Genomic DNA, 22265 nt, shown 5'->3' with positions numbered 1-22265 from the left:
CCAACTATGTATTTTTTTCCGTGTAGTTAAGAGAACTTGTCGCCATTAAAATTACTGTAAACACGCTGCTTATTTTTGCAAGGTTGAAGACTTACAATCAGCTTATTTGTATACGTTTATTTTACAAATAACAATATTGTTAGCATATATTTTGTACACTATTCGAATTGTTCTACAAAAGATTAGATAATCTATACAAAAAGTCTTAACATAATGATAGGCCTTGGTTCTAATTATTGCATATAGTTTCTCATTAAGCTGATATAAAAGTTAAGTAAATATTTTGATTATCGTTGCCATTAAAATATTTTATATTTGTCCCTGAACGAAGGTAATATTTTTTCGTAACTGCCAATTATCCACTTCCAAGTACATATTCGAATTATTATGTTTTTAACTTATATTATTTAATGTAAAAAAAAAACCAGAAAAATTCAGATGTATTATTATGTCTAATGAGAAAAAACCTTGAAAACGCATAAACACGACAAACAAAAAAATCCTATTTACTAATTTAAGTTTATCATTATTATTATTATTAAAAGCACTAATCTTATTTGGAATTCTTTGTGTCTCCGAACGACGCCGGACCGTTAATGCGTTTCTATAATTAAACTATTTTGTACCCAAGAACTAAAATACCTAATCTACAACGTCACTCATACTTATATACAAAAAAATATTATCTTTAATGAAAACACACATAGTTTACAAAAATAATTTGCTGATAAAAAGTAACCGTTAAAAGCAGTTTCATCAAATATTTACCGTAAAAAAAAATGTAGACAATGGCTTAACATTTCACACAAAACATTTTTAAACACAAATGGTAGAATTGCCTATACATTACTCCTTAAAAATAATGACATTGAAATGAAACAAAATAATTATCAATAAAGTGCGTATACTTTGTACGCGCTACAACTATACAAAACGTATGCCAAAGATTGAACAATATATATTTAAAATATGACTTTTTGAAGTTTTACGAATCATTTTGTACAATATGTTGAAGAGTATTGAATAAGTTATACAATGCGGCATTTGATGCAGATGGACCGTCGCGCCTTCTAGGCTACCAGTATGTATAATAATAACGTACACTATAATACTATATAAAAAAAACCACTTATCACTTTTGTCTAAAATCTCATTTGCCTGCTCGGCGCATCGTTTACCTACTATTACGCCGTTGCATTATATTATAGTTTATAATAATACTCATTACGGCCGTATCATATGCGATAATTTAATTATACAGGATAAATAGTGTAATTACAAATTAAAGTAATGTATACTAATTTTTTTATACAGTACATTCATCTTATTTTTGTGTTTGTAATTTATATTCTAGAAATATACGAATACCGTATGCCGAATGAATGTTGAATTTTATCCTAATAAAATTCTATCAATTTGGTATCAATACTATATTTTAAGCCTGAAAAATTTGGAGCACTTCCATTGAGTTGAACATAAAATGTGTGTGCGCCATCAAATTTACTTCGTTATTTTGTATTTTTTAACAATGGATAACTAAAATAATCATTTTCAACTTTTGATAATGAAAAATAAAATAAAATCATTATAATAAACAGCTATACCTACTAATAAGAATTTTTAATTGGGAAAATTAAAAAGTAACGCTTATATTGAATTAACTGTAACCAAACATCTTGACAACGTTGAAATGTGTTTAAAAATATTTGTCGCCAAATATTTTCTATATTTAATCGTACAATAAATATACCGATGAGTATGAGAGAATATTGTGTCCTCATAAATAAAGCAGCATTTGAGGTGTGTAATAAAACAAGATTTTCTTATAATATTTACAAAACTCGGATTTTCGAGCATTTATTATATCAAACCATATAGTTACTTTTATTACATAAAATCGTGCAATATCAGATAATAGGGTCATGTCTACAAATGGGTGCGGGGTGAAATTAAAAAAAACTGAAATTAGGTATTCAACATATGATTAATTAAATTAAATTATTCGAAAATTTTCGTAATAATCTATTAAGGAGATTGAAAGCAACCTGTGTTTTTCGACGTTTTAAACCGGAAAGTCCGATTGAATTTCGACTACTTAGAGTAGTCCGATTCCAATTCTGTAAAGAGTTATTTGGGTTAAAAGCGGACGGGTTTTAAGGAGTTTTTCATAGGCAACATTAAAAAAAAATGGGTTTTAATAAATTTCGACCATGTCAATTAGTAAACAGATTAATTTGTAAAAGCTTCAAAATATTATTTTTACTACAATTTTTGCAATGAGTAAACATCATTTTGGTGGTATTTTAGACCTCAAAGCATTTAAAAAATTCAGTTTCTTGTAATTATAAAGTTTGCAATAACTACATAAATAATTCGACCAACTAAATGTTTAGTAAAAGTCTAAAGCAACTATAAATGATTGCTTCACTAAATTAACCATAATTGTAATTGGTCCAACTATGGATTTTGTTGGGGTTATTAAACGATAAAATGATTAACACTTTCCTGGAAGTTACATTATTTCTAATAGTAAATTATAATATTATGTACGTATAAAATCAATATACCACGAGGAAACGCCGGTGACTATATTTTACGAATGTCATTCACACACGACACAATTGAATTCCCGTTAGCAACTGTACTTGGCTCATTTTAATAAGCCACAATAATAATAATGATAAGACGCATTGCGGGTGTTTACGAGCTGGTGATATGAGGCATTTACCGCATAGTAGTAACCGACTTCATACGTGTGCGCGCTAGTGTAAATACTCCAAGCTGTAAAATATTGCGTGCAGATCATATCGCAGACTCGGTTTAGTTTATAATTGACAGGTGCGCTCACACCTGCTTAAATTGCTACCTAGAAAGGTGTATGTGTGTATTTACCCTATGCTCTAGAGCGAGGTAAAAAAAAAAAAAAAAACAATGACCAAGGCGGGTACGATAACAGAAACAACAGGATTGAAAAAATAAATAAACACAAGAGAAAGCCATTGTCATATATGTTGTATGAGATGGCAATCGATAAGTTTCTTCAATGCGTTTGGAACCTGTAGCACCACAACCGATGATGTTCAACCGATCTAACAATTTGATTAAGTTTCCGGGTTAGTCCAAAGACACAAGCTCGCCGTAGGGCTTCTATTGTGTTTAGCAATATATTAATATCGACTAATTACAACTAAACTAAGTTTGTTTGATTTTCCAGAACAAGTTTTCATGTGTTTCTGTTGTCAAAACATTGTAAACTATAGAATGGGATAGCCAAATGGTTAGGTTAGAATAGGTAAGTTTTAACACAATTATTTTTATCGTCTCGGGGCAAATATTATTATGTTTTGTGACAAATATGTCACATAATACAAACGTTAGATGTTTTTTTTTTTAATACATGAAAATCTGCATAACGCTAATAAATTGACTAGTAGAAAACATGTAAGGACAAAATTTGTAACAATTAATACTAACCAATACCTACAGAAAGGAACAGCAATAAAGTTTAAAACATTCAATATATTCGAAGATTTTTTAACTTTATCGATTTTTAAGTTCAGTTTTGGCTTTTTAGTAACATTTTCAATATTTTTTTTTTTAATTTAGAATCACTTACCTACGAGTTACGTTAAAAATTAGTATTGAAAATTATATGTCCAGAGTAAAGTTTTTTGGAAGATTCGAATTTAGTTATGATTAATTTATATTATCTTTGCTTATACACAACGCAACTATGGCAACCTATAAGCCGTTTAAAACGCACCGGTCGCAGTAAGTGCAAAATAAGTACATAGTATTTTTCCCATGTCGGTCATTTATAATTATACCGTATGCGCACATTTGCTATTCTGTTCCGCAGAATAAATGCGCAAACAGTAGCTAACCAAACGCTAATTAGCAATCGTGTCAGATTCGTGGAACACTGAAGTAAACCGGGTTTGGAATTTTATTTTTTCTCTCGATCTTAAACATGTCCTCGTTTACTTCATTTTTTTTTCTTTATGGGCCAGATGACATTTGCGTTAACTGGTTAATAGGTATACCTACTACCATGGTAATATGGGGAAACGTTTAATTATGTCCAAGAATGTCGACGAAGAATGGCGCGAATTTTAATGTAGCTTTATGCGTGCTCGGCGGCGAATAATTATCCATCGTTTTCTATCTTTTCAGAAAATATATTATTATTTATCTTACATTATTATAAAAAATTATCGTAATTAAACCTACTTCGAATGGTGTCTATCCGCCTGTTCACGACGGAGTGGTAACAGTTTTTTACAAGCAAATACATTAGCTTTAATCTGCCATTGTTTTACTGAACTTGCTTTTGTTAGCTATATCGAATGTACTTACACATGGCATTTGGTTCTATATTAGCATACATTTGCAACGATAATCGAGAGACTCTTTACAAAAAAGACCCTAGATAAACGATTAAGACACAAATCGAAGTGACTACAACATTTATCTAAACCTTGACACCATATTCATTCGATGGATGATGACAAAAATCATTATGTTTAAATAGTGTTACCGCCGTGGATAATTAACGGCCTATGGACAAATTAATTATTAAATGTTAATTAACCAGCCTAAGTGATAATTATGGAATTGAAAATTTAGCTTTATACGTCTTGTTGGCACTGTTTTTCTTGCATTTGCAAGAAATCGTCAACGATTAAATGTAAACAATCAAATACAAATAAAAAAACTGTTTTATAATAAGTAACAAATCGTGTAGACATAACTAAAGAAATAATACTAAAATTGAATAATAATTTAACATACCACCTTATAATTCTAATAAATAAATAATAATATAGATGTACCAATTACAGGGGTTGCGCGGGGTACCTAGAACATATTATAGTCTTAATCGAATTGGTGGAACGAGATGTTTGAATCAAATGAACAAATGTGCCAGAGTTGACACAATTACTGTTCAAAATAAACACCATGGCGGTGCGCGATTTTATCATAGTAATACACCAGCGCGTTTAATTAAACGACCGCTTTTATACATGAAGGCACTTCTAATGTATCATCAAAGGTAATAAAAACGCATTTCCAGTGCAAATACACTCGGCGCACAAAAAAAATCCGTTTCTCGTATAATTACAATTGCGGCGGCGGTGGCGTCAAGGCGGCCATTTCAAAAATGACCTGAACTTCATTAATCTTCTCGAGATATTATTATAATACATTTGGTTTGCCTTCTCTCCCTCACACACGCACAAATTATCCGAAGATTTCCATAAACCGTACAAAGAACCGGTACGAGAGAGACTCCTTTTTTCCTTATGTTTTTTTTTCCGATCCTTAATGTAAAACGTAATTTGTTCGCAACGGCGACGCGGTTTATATAAAGGAACCGCCACCGCCGCCCGGTCGTCCCAGGGACCGAGAGGAGCCTCATCACATCGCCGAGGGATAAATTACAGGGTATAGTTTTGGCAGCCCCCGTGATTGATGGTGTTATGTGTGTGTGTGTGTGTGTGTTTATACCTATGCGGTTTACGCCAAGTGTTCATCGATATGAACCGCCTAACACCACACGACGATAAACTGTAATGTATGCTAATGGCCAGTACAAATAAGTCAATGTCGTTTACATAAAATCCATGGGGAAATTTTATAAGTACAATGTTATTCCGACAAGAGCAACCGTGTGTTCGATCATCGTAACGCGAAATAGTGCAAAAATGCAATAGCCTATAACCGACAATAGCAGCCTACAGTTAACATAGAGATTTATCAAATACAGTATTACAGGAACATACCATATATTTAGTTCGTGTTTAAATCATACTTCCAATTTTACCAAAAGACCCACTTCGAAGTACTATTAAAACACTTAAACTATCTTTAATATATATATATATATAACCCATTTAATAAATGTTTTGTAGGATATAATCTACAATATTGATAATTTGATAAGAGTTTTATAATATTTATTACTTTGTAGCTACTATACTTACGACTAAACTGCTACGTCATATTCAGGTAACTTGATCATATTCAGACTAAATCAAATATTATTATTAAGCCGCTAAAAATATATTAATATGAAAAACATCACATTAAACATTCAATTCAAACAAAATCAGTTTTAAAATTCAAACACCTATATCAGTTCTTAAGGTAAATAAACGTTTACATATTATTTTAGTATTGGTATATTATGATATTCATATAATATTAGAATTAAAATATATGTTATTACTGATTTTAAATAATATATTGTTCGATTGTCCGTTTATGAAAAATGCCAACGTTATCTCGAAAGTGATCGGTCCAGTTATTTTTTCACATTATAAAAAAACCCACTCGAAGTTACAGAATTAATATAGAAGACCGTACAAATTGTACACTCGTACAAACTTCTGCGGTATTATTGCATTGCTCGCGTCACCTCAATTTACCTTAATAAGTGTATTAGATCGCCGATAAGTCTCGTTAATAAGACCATTAATGGTAATATATACACACACAAACTCCTATTAAATATGCGGTTTGGATGGAAAGCCCGTTGCCTCGAGTCAGTGTATCGCTTTAAAGGCGTTTCAACAAAACACAACGAGTTGGGGGACATAACGGAACATCACACTTTCACCGGCGGTAGTTAACATGAACAATTGTTGCGTCGGATTAAAATGCAAAACACCTAATTATTATCATTTTTTTTTTTTACATATTTTACCTATAAACAAAAAAAAACATAACTATACATTTCGGTGTAATGACGGTGTGTGTCAGTCTTCTAGATCATAGGCTCGTGTTCATCCGACCTTTACACAATAATTACGAGTAGGTACAATAATTTTATACGAATGCAGTTTTTTTTTTTAAGGAATACATTATACTAGTTTGGTTTCAAAAGTATCTGTTTTTCCTACACAATAATAGATGTTCGTCTGGCCGGTGCCCGGTGGTATCGTTTACAACACCTAAAGTTTTTGGCACGTGTTTAATTATTGTTGTCTGTTGCCCGCGGATTAAAACATCTTCTGGTCGTCAACGGCCGAGTTGTACAGTTTAACGCGTTTATAATTATTAATAAGATCCGAAACGACTTAAGCTACCCAATGATTATACAGTCGTTGTTCAGTCGTTCAACATGGGCATGTTGTTTAATTTTTAAGAAAAAAAAAACATTTAAGTATCGTTTTTACACGTTATACATATTATGTATCTCGTCGCGCGTACACCGTAATATACTAAGGGAAACACGGCTAAAGATAATGTAAGCCATTCGTCTTTTGTTTGTGTTGTACACACGATAATTAACGCTACCAGATTTTTACCTCTAATGGCCACGACGGTAACACTATAGTGTTGCCCCGTGGTCATAGTATAGCCAGAGGTTATTCAAATAACGAACCTTGTTCGTGTAGCTTTTCAGTACACTTTAAAATCATCGAAACTCTGCAGTAGCGCGCGTTAATTGTCTCAAAACTTAACAATAAACATCATTATCGATACATACACAAACGGTTAAAACTTAAGAGAGTAGGTAAGAGTCATTTTACAGTTTCCTACGTGGCGTTATGTAGTTTAGAGCGATCTGGCGTTTGTCAGCAACAACATTGAGCAATATACATAATACTGAGGAGCCCTGCAAAAATAACGCGTGACGACTACAGGGTTCTCCGCTGTATTATCAAGAACTGCCGGAGTGTAGTTAATTAGCTGCAAAACACCAATGTCCCAATGGTTGCAAGACTACAAATCATCATCAATTCGACGACATAAACAGTGGTTCAACAACGTGAACATTGCATTTAAACATGCAACGAAAAATGTTAAATGTATATCGCGCAATAATATGGGCTATAAAAGTATTATTGTTCATACAATGTCCTTTTTATGGCGAAAAATACGTTTATCTTGGAACAAGCGCTTTTAAGTACACTGTACTGTACATAAAATCACAAAGTGTACAATCGATAATACAAAATCAACTGTAGTTTTTTTTTTACTGTTTTATTTATAATCGGAGAACTATAAGTTTCATTAGTTTCGAACCGTGAACGACACAATTTCGAAATGGATATTTATACGCTTTTCCAAGCAGAGCTTTGTCACGTTGTTTTAGAAGATAAAAATAACATTTCCAATTAACAATTAATACTTCCAGTCTTGATGCGTATATAATGCCATGGTACAAAAAATAATATTATATTCTCGGAAAAACGTCTAGACAAACTTAATTAATTTTATATAAGCAACAATTATGTATTTAAAACCAAAACTTTCCCAATATATTATTTATAATTCATCGATACATGTTTGACTAGACAAAATTCTAAGAACTTCAAAAAACTTCTGTGCAGGACGAACAATTAAAAATCTATCTAAAAAAATAAACATATGTTTTCTAATTACTTTTCCTTCAGTTGCAATTGCAACAATCGTACAGTGTTTGAATAATATAAAAAAATAGAACCAACTTTGTGGAATCGGTCACCCTAATCATCATCGTTCACTCTAAACGGGTTTCCACAGCCGCCGCACTTAAACTCCACTTGTCCAGATACCATTGTCGAAATTAATTATACTTGACAAACTTTTTTAATCTTTCTCTATTTGTATAAAACTCAACTCTGTTAAAAAAAAAAAATTGAAATTCAACTTGTTCACTCTCTATAAAAATATTATATGTACTACATTGTGACATACGTACTTAGGCAGGTTTGAAAGGTTATTAATTGCTAAGTACATATATACGTTGAGTTTTAATTTATTACTAGGACTTCTTTTCACTATATTGGAGTTGCCCGAGTCTGGAAAGAGGATCGGATCGGCCGAGGTTAGAGGTAACACAATAGGTACGCGGGGCGGTCAAATAATACACACACGACTTGAATACAACAAACAACATAAAATATATTAAAATTTCTTCAATCAATTAAAAACAACTAAAGGTGGCCTCGCCGGCACAGTCGCATGATAATAAAATAATACAAATAGAACGCACACAAGTAATATAGTAATAAAAGTATTATAAATACAATAATTATAATACTTGGCCGTATATTCGCCGAACCGGCTCGGTATCTCGGCGTACCTACTCAATCTCAATGTACACTATTTAAACACGGCGAACTATTGGCAAAACCGTAAAAAAGATGCACACGATTAAGACGGTCGGAGAAATTGGTGTGTGATGAAAGACAATTGGTGTTTGTGGTAATGCGCAACACAGGACCGAACTCGAATTTGTGCGACAAAAATTACAAAAATAATGATTTGGTTTTAAAACAAAATATTGCAAAAAACTCGACAATTTCTCATTGATGCAATGAAGGCTTACTTTTTCCGCGTTAATCTGTCAATCATGTGCGTGCCGGTCGGAGTACTTAAGCCAAAAAAATAATAGAAAGAGTGAAGTGGGATGAGAGGATAAGTGGGCAACGTAGTGGTTTTGGAAATATTTAGCGGGTGAGAACTCCCAAGTAGATTTGGGATAAAATAACACACGGCTGTTCACCTACTTGAAAAAAAATCGATTTGACTTGAAAATTGGATTTTATTCAAAGTGGATGTTAAAACACTTTGACACAAAAACACTATTTGTACCGGAACGAATATTGTCGTGGTGTACAAAATGGTTTTAAGGTCGTCCGAAATCACATTTTTGTATTAATTAATATTATAACACGAAGGAAATAATAATAGATATTATGTTGTTTTTCACTTGGTTTAATTGTATGATGATAACAATAACAATGATAGTACATTCGGCACGTATAACGAACAAAGCAGGTACGAGAAAAATGTGTTATGTAATAGCGACTGATGAAAAATTATGGAAATACGAATAACATGCCTAATTGTATATTGTAATTAAGTCTTCGAATTCGGTCGGCCAAGTATTATTTTATAACAAAGTGTAATGCCAAATTATTATTATTTAATTCATGAGAACGGTTTGGTGGCATTGTATTGTTTTGTAACTTTTAAACAACTGAATATCTGTATGCGATTATTACACCACCAAGGACGACTTCGATATTAATATCCATACGTGATGAAATACAAATTATAATATAGTAGTAATTATATTGTATAAACCATTAAATTCGGTTTTGCGTAGTTGGTTTCAAGAAAAAACCCAAATTTTTGATCGGAGATAAACAGTAAACTAGCACAGTAATAATAAACGGAAGCTAAGTACACCTCCGGTTAACGCTCGACGTTTCTCGGTATTGAAATTGCCGTTTGAGCTGTAGTTATTAAAATAATAAATTTGTTGAACAAATTGTAAATTCTCTTGCCGGCCGCAACAATGTAGAAACGCATCGATGAGCGTTTTGTCTGGCAAAACAAAAAGGGCGCGCTCAATACATTAATAAAGACGGCGGCAAAAGGAATATCCTAAATGAAAACAATACCCGAGGCACGACTTAAGTTAACATGTGCTCGGTTTGTGAGCCTGTACCGTGTATACACCTTTAAGTACATAAGTCGTGCGCGTGTGGCCGTCGCTGTGGTTCCACGACAATGATTGCTGCGAATACCTGTTCCCTATATACGTATGTATAATAGTAATAATATAAAGTGTAATATAATAATATGTCGTGTGCCAAAAATAAGAAGAAGGGGGAAAAGAAATAAAAAAAAAAAAGGATTGTGAACGAGCGCACGTTTCCGCCGAACATCTGTCGCCCGTGCCACGTCCGTGTATATACCTACTGGCTGCTACACGCGACATACAATAATAATAATAATAATACATTGCCTGTAACGGCTACTATGTAGCCGGTGTTATCCCTAAAACGCCAAGGAGCAACCGTTCAGACGTCATTGGGTCCGCCAATTTACACGGGTTGATACGGCCACAATGAATATTGGATTATGAGCTCTGAACAAAACCACTGACACGTCACTACCACCTGTAAAGATTATAATTTTATGCATAAGAATTGTTATTACACAAAACAATTTCTATAAATCAGAATTTGGATGTTTAAAAATTCCGTTGTATCAAGTATTAACCCGACCCATCCCCCTCAACAAGAAAAAAATACAGCGTTTTTTATAACTCATAATATGATACTTTAGCAATACTGAGTTGCATACACGTTCATTAAAAGGTTACTCAATATTGCCGCCTCCCCCCCCCCCAAAAAAAATAGAATCTGCGAATAATAGACAAATGTCAAATCAAGTTTATCTTGTCTAAGACTTTATACATTTCTATTTATGTTTACTGATGTTGATTTCGTTCGAAGAGGAAGTTTTATACCAAAAATTGTCTAGTAAAAAACTTTAAATATACAGAATCCGTTTTACTCGCTTCATACAAGTCACAAGACATGACGAATATAGTGCAAAAACAACAATTACCAAATCGAAAGAGCATGATTTTTTAGTGTAGGTATGTCATATCTATCCGTTTTAAAAACATTTCCTAGAAAAAAGTTTGAACCGTTTAAGATTGATAAAATTGATATTTTTCAACATTGAACATTGAATACGTTTAAAAATTCAGATTACTAATCGGTTCATTTGATGAATCGCCACAGCGTGGATAAAAAAGAAACACAGACTTTTTTTACTGTAAATAATGTAAAATCAAAAATTACCTTTGAAATTACGTTCTTACGCATACAAGATAAGCACACTCCGCATGCAATGCAACGGAAGTCACACACACACACACATAAATATTAATTTACACACTATCAAAACTCATCCCCGGGCGATTAAGGAATTGCCTAAATATAACCCCTTAAACGTAGACATTTTCCAATATCGTTAAGCACTTTAGTTGTCTTCGGAGAAACCGTAATCCCAGAGATATTAAAAGAAGAATCTTTTTTGAAAATAAAATCAACTACTTAAAAAAAATTTGCAGCAATTTTTTAAAATTCACATCTGAAATTTTTAACATCTCAACGTTATAATTATTAGCATAGTAAATTGAATTGCTTGACCAATTTTCGAGATTTGAGGGGGGGGAGGGGTTTAGGGATACTAAAAACCTTAAAACTTAGTGCTTTTCAAAATACCTACATTTATTTTTTGGAGATTATTATTTAAGTGTAGTACCTCCTTGTATTTTTATTGGTCATTGTTTTAGCGCCGAAAACGGCCGATTTCCTTGGGTCATCCTGTTTGTAATAAATTGTCTAACGTCCGCTGATTGTACAGAGTTTGTGTCCAAATTTATTGGTTTTAATATATAGCTTGCGCGCCAGCATGGCGAAAGGATGTGCTAACGTTTGCATACAAATTATTCAATGGAGTTTCTAAAACGAAACGAAATAACAGTTGTAGTCGATTTTTTAACGTATTTGTAAGGCCTTTGTGGTTATTCATGTTATGTTTTTCTATTAAAATTGCCTGTACATATTTATTCGACGCAGCAGCGACCTCCCAGGTGTAAGTATACTATGTAAATATTATCGAATATCGACTACATAACAAAATTTTAATTATTAAAATATTAAAATGTTTCTCGGCAATAGAAAACGCGTTACGTGAGCGCTGCGGAGTTCCGGCTTTCCGTCTATGCTCATAATTTTCGGTAACGCATGCAAAATAGGTATACATGTGACGGCTATAACGATGAATATTCATACTTGCAAGCCATGGCTGTGCGTGACCGCCGTACGGCCCGACCAGATTGGAAAGGATTGGTGACATTTCGACAGGCCAATTAAATTAGTACGCTAAACTATTCACCGTTGGCACAGGAGACCAGGTTGGGGTCGGATTTTTAATTGATAATTTGTAAACAATTAGCGTGGACGATGATTATGTCGCCGTCTTCCGTCACACACCAGCTACACCCGAAAGCCTAAGCGGTAAACTTCTGTATTACTGCTGAAATAACAAACTAAATATATTATTATAGAAATTATACATACTATTCAGTATGTATTTCAGTCAAATTTTAGGACCATCCTAATATATATTATCTTTTCGGGATATTTTAACGGTTTTTGGTTACGTTCATAAACGAGCTCTGCCGTTTGTACGATAAGACAATAAAACACACACACACACACATACATCTCATCGAAATTTAAATTTGGAATAATAAAGTCACTACAACGTGCGTGTACATGCTGTGTATTACTGAAATAATTAGTGACAGCTAGAGGATAATATTAATTTTTAGTATACGGTATACACACGTACTAGATGCTGTAAAGTACAAATAACATTATAGCTGTTCCATTTTCTACAATTAAATTAACAATAGTTGTGAATTTTTATGTTATGCACTTTCGCGGGAAAATGTAAAATATAAATAAGAAATCGCATTATGTAATACTACTATTAATAAACCTAACAATATCTACTTTACATATAATTGTATAAATTATACATGGATAATTTTCAAATTATTACACATAATGTAATTCATAAATAGGAAAAAAATATTATACAGTTCTCAAAAAACAGAATAATTTCGACGTCGTAACGTAATAAAATTAGAATGAATTAATACAAGTGAACGAAACGGTAACACTGTACAGCAAGTTTTTCTGACAAGAAGAAGTTTGTTTTTTTCCTAAAACTTTTTCTGAGCTTAGCACGTCCGAATTTATATGAATTTTCTATTGTGGTTTAAAGCGAAAACAAGTATTTTTGGTAAATTTTTACAGGCTTAGAATGAACTGGCTTAGATTTGATACAAAAATGATTTCATTGTACTTTGTTGTTGCTAAATAGATCTTCGCACTTCTTAGCTTCTTTTTTAGGAAAGCGAGAACTTCGCCGCTTGTTTTGTACAAGTTCAATTCTTTACAATATTTTTATATCATTTTTAAGTTAAATGCTGGCGAAATTCCAGTAAAAAGTAAAAACAATTTGGTGGTAAGTTGGTTACATTACATTTTGTTGAGACGACTTTATTCTCTATGCAAGATATTATCGCGCGTCTCTTAATTAATTGAAATATTTCCGTTCGTCTATCCGTTGATTACCTTTAAACACTATACACAATGAATGTGCTACTGTTTACCACATGCGGTAAAATGACAACGTGACGTGTAAATACTAGATACACTGTACGATACAAAAAATACTCATGTAATAATAATAATATGTCAACATTGCCAAAATAAATCTTTGTATAAATCATGACAACGGTGTTTTTTTTTTTTTTTGAAAACTAATTTTTAACGAGGCGTTAAATGAATTTGATATTTTAAATTATCGACTATAGGTACATAGAGAACCCGTCGAATCACCGCCGTTGAATGGATTTGTGCCGTGCACGTATATAATATTATACATTATATGCTCATAATATAGGATATCGCGGCTCGGCGGGCTAACATGTAGGAGCGCCGTTTCCTGCCAAAGAACAACGGTACCCCGGGACTTGAGTATCATACAGGTACGTGTCCGTATGCACGAAACAAAACAAATCAACGCGCAGTTTTCGTATATAATATTCGGATATTTACATTGTTTCTTTCGACACTGCATATTATTTATATATGTATACAGATAACACCATATATAGTACATTATCATATTATAAATTACACCCGTGCGCCGCGCACTTGCCGTCCCGGAGGAGCAACTGCTACTTTATTTTGCCACTGTAAAAAAATATAATAATAATAAAAATAATAATAATATGGTAATATATCCGTTTCTTTTATTATTGTCACCGTCGGCCTTACCTACATTTTATGCTTCGGGCCACGAATGCATAATTAAACGACGAGGCGACGTGTGCCGAAATCGAATGGCCGCATTACATCGCTATTCATACCTGTATCACGGCCAATAAACATATTATGCATATAAGTATGCATAGGTGCACAGACCCGGAGACCTAACCGCACATGGCCGTCGCTGTCGAAAATCACAGTGAAATCGCATATGATTGTGGATCATAGGAATTCCATAAGGCATAGCCTGCCGTAGTCCAGTACGTTAAGACACTATTTTCAACCTAGGCAAACTCCAATTTCGACGCCTTTTTAATTATTAGTTTATAACGATTTTCAATTTGTTAAAAAAAAATGCCACCTTTGTAAAATGCCACTCTAGCAATACACAGCAATATTGCCAATGCATTGCACCGTCTCTATTCCTCAAGCATATCCTATAGAAGCCAAATTAACATTTTCCAAACCCTGACCGATGGCTACTTCCTAGAATAGCCCATTGGCGCATGATAGGTTACCATTGTAAATGCACAAGAACTCCATTTATATTCTTAAATTTAAAAAATCAATCAGGAATCCTAGTACATCTTATAGGATTTAATAACCTTGGTGTTGATACGGATTGTACCGTCACTACCCAAAATATGCAAAATGCAAATATGATTTCAAGGACATATTTATGTATACTTTTAGTTATTTAATATAATAAATCATTGTCCTTGAATAATATGTACATTATTAAAACAATTCTACACAAGTTAACAATAAAAACATAAGTAAGTGCAATTGAAAGAATGGAGAAGACCATACAAAAAAAAAAGTAAAGCAAATCACTAAAAAATATTGATGAAAGCTATGGGAGTTGTTAAACCTGGTATTCATCGAAAAAATGAATTATAATTAAGTTTTAAGCAAATTTTAAAATCTTTGAAACAAAAAACGTTGTACAAGTAATAACATAAAACTAAATATGGAATTTTATTACGATCTGAAAGTGAAATAGCAATTGTCTATAACTACCGGAAAATAACGTTAAATACAAAAATAAAAATACTTTTGTTTAATGTATTTATTATTCTTTAAATTCAATAGTTAATTGTTATAGAATTTATAACGAAAAAATTATGAAACACTGAGTGCTAATAATACAGTCGTATAATATAATAATCTACAATTGTTATTTTTATGATAATTAGGATTCTATGAAAGAAAGAAATTATGTGTATGTAGTAAATCAGGTCAACAGAAATTAATTAATTATTCATTCTGCATTTTTATAAATAGATTTTTATACTATTATTATAGACGTTCGTCTGTATAAATTATACGGTTGAATATTATAAAATCAATGTGTATACTAACAACAATAAAGTATTATTTAACAGTTTTCAACCAATTTTTGTTTTTAAATAATAATGCATAATATAAATCCTTACTATTTATTAACGATAAGGATCTAACCTCGCGTATATACGGTAAACACCAGTGTCAGTGTTTAATAATAACTTTATATTTAAAATAATTATTGTAATTTTTTATTAGTTATATACTAAGTTATATTATTAGTTATATACTAGTAATTTTTTATTAGTTATGTAAATAGGGCTAACTATAGATGAAACAATAATAACACTGTAGATACAATACACAATTTTGTGAAAAAGAATCGACATTTTTTTTTTGTAATTGAACCCGAATATGGTTTTCTTCTAAACAGCTAGTCATTTTTTAAATGACATCAAAAGGTTACGAATAACATAGACGTATATTACTTATTACAGCTACACAGTAGTAAATACTAACCAGCGGCTAGCGCATAATGGAACTACAAAATGTAATACAAAAAAAAGCAGATTAAATTGAACGGATACCTAAGGCAAAGATTTGAAAAATACTCATTACCAATATGGGTACCAAGTACCAACCATCGAGGATATAAGTACAATACTTGTTTTAATGGTTACTATTAAATCGTGTTCAGTCCCGGAGGCTTTGCAAATGAAAACAATGACAATGCAATCACCTAACCAAAATAATATATTATTTTCACGAGGGACAAAGTTTACCATTGTTTCGTGTAAAATAATGTGTAAGTATAATAATTTATGACTTGATTTAGTATAATTTGAGGTGAATATATCATTGTACAGCTATCCGCTACGCCTACTTACCCGACATAGGCGCAACTAGGGGGATGCTAGGGAGACTTTGGCACCCTCAGACTCAAAATTAGCATCCCCAAAAATTCAAACTCCAATCCTTCATTTGTACGTATAACATTTTAATAAGTACACATACACTGTTCAAATTATTTATTTTAGAAGGTTTTTGTTTTAAATAATATTATTTTATATCTAATCGTTTGAAGATAAGGGGATTATGTTTAGTCAGGTATACATATAGTTTTAGCACCCTCTAAAATGTAGGTCTGGTTACGCCTATGCTACCCGATTGATCTATAAAATGTATATGTTGTCCGTGATAAAGTGAAATAATTGTGAACGATAACGAATAAATTACTGCAAATCACATTTTGTGCATGATAACGAGCTGATTTAATACAAATTGGAGGTGAATAAACTGACTAAGGGTCACCTACAACGCAATCAAATCCATTAACATGTACAAACGCAGGAATATTAATTGCATGCCGGTCCTATATCCTAATACGTGTGCCTAAAATGTTAAGAAGTTGTTCAATTCGGAGTTGTGTAATGTCCGGCTTATACTCATAAACGTCTACACGACAGTGGGTGGATGGAATAGATGTTATATTGGGAGTTGTACAATTGGGCGTACATAGTTTGTACCATATTATTGCCATCTTGGTCAAAAAATGATATTAAAAAATGTGTAAACTGCACATTTGCAAACGTAAATAATATGTTTAATATGTATTATTTTTAAAAATAACAAATTCTTAAAGTATGATTTTTCTATGGTAACTCAACCTTTAGTGTAATCATATAAACTCTACAAGAAGCTCCTAGTACTTTCCTGGACTAATATATGTCCCGAAATTTGACTAAATATGACCTAATATGCATTAACTATTAGATTATCGTTTATAAAATATACCAATAGTACTAGAGTTTTTGTGTGAATCATACATTAATACCTACAAAAACACTGTCCCTACATTTTTTATAAATAAATATTAAATTAAGTATAGAGAGAATAATTACAAAGCTAAACACAAATGACCAAAGCGCCTATTATAGTAGATAACCTTTTTCAAAAACAACCGTGTTAGAGTATATAATAGGAGTGTCTCAGAATAATAATTGATTTGGACGATACCGCGGTATTCAAATGACTGCGGGCCTTGATGTATAATTTACTTTTACAATAGGTTTTTCATTGTTGCCAACCAGTTCGGTAATCAACTCGATCGGTGTAAAACCATTGTGGTAGCTTCGGCGATAAAAAAAACCCGAGAGAAGGTATACGTGGATAACGCGTGTTATACGTTTATAAGTACTAAACAAAAAACAATTATAAAACTGTACATGGATGTGAATTTTATACAGCGAGGAGGAAAAAAATCACTACAGAGCGCGATGATATGCACACGATATTTTCGCCATTAGACCGTGAGAAACTAGACAACGTTGTTACAGTTTACAGCGGCCATAAAGTCCACGGTGTGTGCATAAATTAAATATAACATCGGAAAGTATACAGACTGAAATCCAATAACTGCCGGTTGTGACGGATATAAGACTAGACGAAGGGAAAATTAGATAGAAACTCGCGGATGCACCTGTATATACGTATATGTATATAATATACACTACACGTGCATAAATTATTATTATATTATTGTTCCGCGATGACGGCAAACGGGTTTAGTCACGACTTCTGGACATTAAAAACAAACGACGGGGAAAAAACCTACATGTGTTTTACAAGTTATAAAATAATAATACGCGAGCAGTGAGAAGCACACACGCGTTATAATATTATAATATGCCGTGCACTTGTATACCACCGCGGCATAATGAATAGACAAGGTCGGTGGTCGGTTGAAGCGCTTGGCGCACAAAAATGGACATTGGGATTTTCTAACACAAGATCCATGTACGTAAACCACCACAGGGCACAGCCCCGCACAGGGCACAGTTTATATATTTACAAGACGATGATACTTACATTGTCTATCTTTTTACTAATTATATGTTTTTTGTAAAGGATTCGAGGCCATGAAGTTAATGTTCCTCGTATATTATGATTCCCATTTCCCTTTGATTAAGATTATCCAAAATCCATAATTAGCACATTCGACATTTGGTATATTATATGATTTATCTTCAAGATGATACAGAAGCCTTATGTGCTTTTTTATAAATGTCTTGGGCCAGGAAACTTGCAGAATGATCTTTCGGCCTCTATAGTTTTTTGTACAGAACTTGTCATTCCTAAACAGGTACACAGTTTGAAGTTCGAAGTTTTTAAATAATGCGTCCAGAACGGCGTTTCTTTGACTAAACGCGTTAGCTTCTTAGAGAATAATTTAATTAATATAAAAAATGTTGAGTTGAGCCCTCATCGTTATTTTTATTATTTGCATAATACTTAGAAAATATATTTCGCCCTATCCCACGCTTTTTAATTTAGTCTTCCGATTATGTAATAATTTCTATTTTGATTTATGTAAATGTAACAATATCGCGTAGAATTAAAAAAAAAATTATTATTTATATTATCATATTGCGTAACAATAATTTACATAGTTTTGTATTGTTGTCTAAATGGACTTGAGATATTTGTACTCGAGGGTTTTCTTTTATTCGTTTTCTACTCACCGTGGCCCGTCCGACGTTTTGGCGGTTGCCCTTCGGACGGTAATTAAAATGTACATTGCACGCATTACACCATGTAGAGGTACTCACGATAGGGTCGCGTCGGCATATTATTCGAACGTTGTAAAACCTTAATAGTTAACACGTTGTTTGCGTTTGACGAGCGGGGAGAAAGACATGAGGAGACGACCGATGCGATGTGCGCCTTGTGTTGTTTAGCAATTTCGCGTGCACTTTGAATACTCGCCGACACGGATATAGTCTCATTATACGATCAGCGTTATACTATTATGCGGTGTGATTAATATTGGTTATTTTATGTTGAGCCCCGGTGTAAATTAAATCGTGTGCGGCCGAAGTACAAGTAATTTACAGGCCTATTACGCGACGACGGCGGTGATACCAGCAAGACCGGGAAGAGGCGTGTATTTTTATAATACAAGACAAGCCCGGAGATGGCAAGTGCCGGGAGACGATGGACGATGCCAATGATAAGAAGTCAATAGGCAAAGCAATATTACACATTATTATTACGATACACGTCTGCGCGCATTATCCCCATAATAATAATCGCAAACCATAATGACCATAGCTGTTGCTAAGGGTTTAAAGAAAAAGAAACATTATCTCGAGTATACATTATACCAACGCAGACGCTTGTTCGTGGACGTTACAGTTTTCGAAAATATTATGGCTGTGTGGAAAATAATGACACCTGCACACTCGACGTTCAAACGTTATAATAATATTTGTGTACACTATCCAATATGGAGAACTCGATGACCCAGAACACCGAGACGCGACTCTACACACCGCCTCCCGCCCCGGGTCTCATAAAAAAACGTTTAATTGTCGTTTACAACAGACAATACGATTTATGGTTCGCTGCAGATTTTTAATACTAGATTGAAACCGACCGCCGCGCCGCCGGTACCTACCGTTGGGGAGTTAAATGCCATTTACTCTTACACGACACAACGCATCCGACATGACATCACTAATTAATAATAATTATACATAGTTCAATAATTGATATTCATATAATATGACAATCATGAAATAGAATTGGGAAACATATGTCATCGTTGTCTTTAGTTCTTGTTATCATTAACAATGATGGTATTGATTATAACTGTTACCCAACAGTTCTTTTTTATAAAAGCACTTTCACAGACACTTCTTTATTATATTTTTTTAAAAATATGGTGTATGCTGAATTGTGTTAAACCGAACGAAATAGTTATCCAAGTCGTGGTCGAAATTGCTAGAGTAGAGTTTGAATAGTTCAGGCCTTTCAAAATTCACTTAAAATTCGTACAGATTTAGTAAAAAAAACCTTAGGTACTTGTACGCTACGTTGCGCCAGTCTAGTTGTTACGTTTTTTTTTTTTAGAGATTTAAATGATCTGAACTTTCCAAATTATTTTTAGCTAAATCACTATCGTTGTGACAATTGCTTCTTAAAAGTGTACAAAACAAATACGAGGGAAAAAAGCCAATAAACCCACTTGATTGCGTCACTGCGATTCCAATCCTGTTTCAGTTTTATATGAAGTTAAAAATGTATCGGTTTTTGATCTCGTTCCGGAATAATCCTACTCTTTATCGGCCATGTGATTTTTAAAATTCCCAATGGATAACAAATGTCTAGATGGTGATTTTTATTAATCGACTCCACCACTTTGTGACTTACGCTTAGCTACTGGAACTACTGGGAAGTCACTGTGGTTTCAGGTTTTTGCATACTACGTCCAGCGTTCTAAAGATACGCCCTTACTTAGTAAAACTCCCAAATAGGAATATTGTTCTTGTATTATATGTTCTATTTTTCTGCTTTCAGTTTTTTTTTAATCATCTTTTGTATCTTTGGTAGTTAAACTCCGACCAGGGACCGGGGCTTAAGGTTTTAAAAAACAAGTGCTTATCAATTTCTTAATGATATTCTCAAGACACGACGAAGAAAAAAACGTTTTCGAGGATCACCTTGGCGTACCCAACTATAAAGCCGATTAAATGCTCAAGGTCTAGAGCCTCGTGTTTAACTTGGCTAGCTATTTCGTGTTGTATTGTCCTCAAAAGTGGAATGAAAGAGAAAAAATATCATATTTTGACCGCTCTGTCGCGTAAAATAATTCAATATAAGCATTATTACTCTATTAACCCCCGGTGAGTCTATATAAGGTCTATACTGGCAGACCTTAAGACGTACCTACTCTGCAAATGACACATGAGGTGATAGACTGAGGGACGCGTTCGAATCCGCCGTCGGCTTCGTCTTTAGTACAACGTACACCAACGTACATAGCACGCATTATATTATTATTATTATGGTATTATTGACGTGTAATATGTGCCGTTTTTTTTTTTACACCGGTGTCGTTTAACGCCTTTTTGAAAACCGTCTCGACACACCATCTGCTGCCCGATGGTTGATGAAAATATTATTACATAATAATGTGCAGTTCTTTATGATGATAAAAAAAGAAAAATTGCATTATTCGAATTCGGGCGCGCGCGACAAAACGACTCCTACATATATGCGTATAATATGTATATGCCAGGCCAGTGCAGTCTAGCTCGCTCTCTCTCTCTCTCTCTATTTTTTTTATTATATTTGATTATTATTTTGCCCGTCAAACAGCTGCCGCCGGGGGACTGTCAACTCGTTGGCACACGCGGTCGACGCTGTATAATCCTTTTGCTCCGGATGAACAAATCGCGTGCCGTAACCGGAGTCTTTTCTGTTCTTTTGCTCTCTTCTCTCTTTTTCTTACCTATCTGTAGTCCACGGTCGCCCGTCGCGGGTTATGCAAATACA

This window comes from Adelges cooleyi, unplaced genomic scaffold (assembly GCF_023614345.1).
Source record: "Adelges cooleyi isolate 19-005CV unplaced genomic scaffold, UGA_ACOO_1.1 ACOO_flye_CR_arks_rails_tigmint_CR_PRNA_8, whole genome shotgun sequence".
Lineage (NCBI taxonomy): Eukaryota > Metazoa > Arthropoda > Insecta > Hemiptera > Adelgidae > Adelges > Adelges cooleyi.
Note: the sequence above shows the minus strand (reverse complement) of the source record.